The sequence below is a fragment of the Clupea harengus genome, chromosome 23 (assembly GCF_900700415.2).
Source record: "Clupea harengus chromosome 23, Ch_v2.0.2, whole genome shotgun sequence".
Classification (NCBI taxonomy): Eukaryota; Metazoa; Chordata; class Actinopteri; order Clupeiformes; family Clupeidae; genus Clupea; species Clupea harengus.
The window spans coordinates 23516730-23520323 of NC_045174.1; the positions used below are offsets into that span (position 1 = coordinate 23516730).

The 3594-nt window shown below is 50.6% G+C and overlaps 1 protein-coding gene across 1 annotated transcript in view; it reads left to right on the forward strand.

Annotated features, from left to right (window-relative positions):
• LOC105901727 (caskin-1) overlaps nucleotides 1-3594 on the forward strand; it is a 25851-nt gene that overhangs the window by 15102 nt on the left and 7155 nt on the right.

The window sequence follows — 3594 nt, forward strand, 5'->3', positions numbered from 1 at the left end:
TCCTACATTTTGATCTGGCGCGCGGCTCGACTGTTATGGCGTTAGTAGCCTGCTGGCGTTAATAAGAGACTCCGGTTGGTTAATGATCTGCGCGCTGACCGTGTGACAGTAGCCAACGCGCGTGGCCGTGATCGCCTCTGCCTGCTGTTCCGTTCCGCGTCCCTCAATCACCCTCGCGGACCTGTGTGTGAGTTACCGGACGTGGCACCCGGGTTGCCGAGCTGAAATTGAAGAGTCCGCGAGTAATTACCGGACAGATCGAGGGTGCATGCTACGTGATGTGCGCGTGTTGTTGATGGTGTGTTTGCATGTGGCAGCAGCGGGGACTCAAGTGCAGACATCGGGAGAGACGAAAGAAGATTAAGCTCACACACACTCTCAAGCTCACACACACACAAGCTCTCTCACACACACACGGATCGTACCGGCACCGTACCATCGGAGCCGGATCCTCGTAGTGTTTATCATGTCCACCAAAAAGCCGTCGGTCTCTGAGGAGCCATTCAAGAACGGGACTTCAAGAAACGCGCTGGAGAGATGTGCGTCTGTCAATGAATATTTTGACATAGCTTTCAAGGTGTGTATTATTATTATTATTATTATTATCATTATTGTTGTTATTGCCAATAGTCAATTATCAAGTCTAGTTGTTGTTATTATTATTGTTATTATTATTATTGTTATTGCCAGTAGTCAATTATCTATTTGGTCAAAACTAAGGCTAGCTCTGTGGCTCCACTGGTGACGTGGTGATGGGTGACAGCTCACACACACACACACACACACACACACACACACACACACACACGCACACACACACTCTGGTGACGTGGTGATGGGTGACAGCTCACAGGCGGGTTGGTAGTTAAGTGAAGCCCACTCAACAGCGCCCTCAAGACCCTCTTGGTCAGTCACACACACACACACACACACACACAACACACACACGCTCCATTTCCCACGTAGATCATCTGTGACATGTCGGAGACACAAGCTGTTAGCGAAACATGCTTTACACGCTCAAACAGACAGACAAGGAAACAGAACATCAAACAGACAGACAGACAGACACGTCGCCCTGATCATCACACGGATTTCCTTGTTAAAGTTCATGCAAAGCGATGGCCGCGGCCCCCCCCCCCCCCCCCGCACACACACACACACACACACACACACCTCGTGAGTCGGAGCACTGTACTGCCCGTTGAATTTCATAAGGGTTAATAGCGGGCCGATTTCTTTGGCACTAAGTGACTTGAAAATATTTACAGAGGGAGGGGTAAGGGAATAAGGCCACACACACACACACACACACACCCCATTCGCACCCAGCTGACCGCGGTGCTGTTTGTTCAGTAGTTTAAGGAAGTGGATCTACCACAATCTAACCTATAATCAGCCTGAGGTTAGTGTGTGTGTGTGTGTGTGTGTGTGTGTGTGTGTGTGTGTGTGTGTGTGTGTGTTTGAGTGTGTGTGTGTGTGTGTGTGTGTGTGTGTGTGTGTTGCAGGAAGTTTCTGAGCGTGGTATCAGAGTGATTAAGTTAAAAAAAGTGAAGACACACACACTCTGACTAATGTGCTCAGAGCTCCGAATTAGAATGGAGACTTCAGTGTGACAGTCCATAGACGAGGGGAGGAGGAGGAAGAGAGGAGAGGAGAGAGGAGAGGAGAGGAGAGAAGGAGAGGGGAGAGGAGGGGAGATGAGATGAGATGAGAGGAGAGAGGGGAGAGGAGGAGAGGAGGAGAAGGAGGAGGAGGAGAGGAGCGAGGAGAGGGAGGAGAAGGAGGAGGAGGAGAGGAGCGAGGTGAGGAGATGAGAGAAGGAGAAGAGGAGAGAGGGGAGAGGAGAGTAGAGGAGAGAGGGGAGGACAGAGGAGAGGAGGAGTCAGAGGAAAGTTGAGTTGTAGACGTGTGTGGAGGCTGACACACACACACACACACAGACACACACACACAGACACACACACACACACACACACACGAACACACACACACACACACACACACACACCACACACACACACACATGAACACACACACACACACACACACACACACATGAACACACACACACACACACACACACACACACATGAACACACACACACACACACACACACACACACATACACACACACACACACACACACACATACACACACACACATGAACACACACACACACACACACACACACACACATGAACACACACACACACACACACACACATGAACACACACACACACACACACACACACACACACAGTCCTGGCGCTGGCCCATACTGCATTACCTGGCTGTGTGGTAGAGATGAGCTGCAAATAGTGTGTGTCTGTGTGTCTGTGTGTGTGTGTGTGAGTGTGAGTGTGTGTCAGTTGGCCACTGATCCTCTGGTGAACTCTGAGTTTGGCAAGACATCTGGATGATGACAGCCAGGAAAATATTGTGTAATAAGATGCAGTGACACCAGGAAGCAGCAGCCTGTGCGTGTGTGTGTGTGTGTGTGTGTGTGTGTGTGTGTGTGTGTGTGTGTCCACCCACACTCAGCAGTGTGTGTGTGTGTATGTGTCCACCCACACTCAGCAGTGTGTGTTTGTGTGTGTGTGTCTATGTCTATCTGTGTGTGTGTGTGTGTGTGTGTGTGTGTGTTTGGCTGTCCACCTCTGCAGCTTTGCCTTGTCAGAGGAGCCCTGGATGTGGTGCAGTGTGTGTGTGTGTGTGTGTGTGTGTGTGTGTGTGTGTGTGTGTGTGTGTGTGTGTGTGTGTGTGATCGTGTCTTAGACCCTAGCTGCAGAAACTGAATGTGGCAGTGCCATCATGGCTTGCTGTTCACATAGCAGAAGCCCCTGGTCTGGCGTTGTCATGGCGTTGTCATGGCGTTGGAAATGTGGGGTTATGTGCACATGCTACTCATAATCCAACAGGGTGGACACCTGTTTGTTACATGAGTTCACACCAACCACACACACACTGCGTCAGTACCACACACACACACACACACACCGCGTCAGTGACACACGCACACACACAGCGTCAGTAACACACACACACCGCGTCAGTAACACACACACACACACCAACCACACACACACTGCGTCAGTACCACACGGTTGGACATGTGTGTGTGTGTGAGGTTGGCCATGCGTGTGTGTGTGAGGTTGGACATGTGTGTGTGAGTTTGGACATGTGTGTGTGTGTGAGGTTGGACGTGTGTGTGTGTGAGTTTGGACGTGTGTGTGTGTGAGGTTGGACGTGTGTGTGTGTGAGTTTGGACGTGTGTGTGTGTGAGGTTGGACACGTGTGTGTGTGTGAGGTTGGACATGTGTGTGAGGTTGGGCATGTGTGTGTGTGAGTGTGAGGTTGGACATGTGTGTGTGTGTGAGGTTGGACATATGTGTGAGGTTGGACGTGTGTGTGTCTGTGTGAGTTTGGACATGTGTGTGAGTGTGGGTGTGTGTGTGTGTGTGTGTGAGGTTGGACATGTGTGTGAGTGTGAGGTTGGACATGTGTGTGAGGTTGGACGTGTGTGTGTGTGTGTGTGTGAGGTTGGACATGTGTGTGAGGTTGGACATGTGTGTGAGGTTGGACATATGT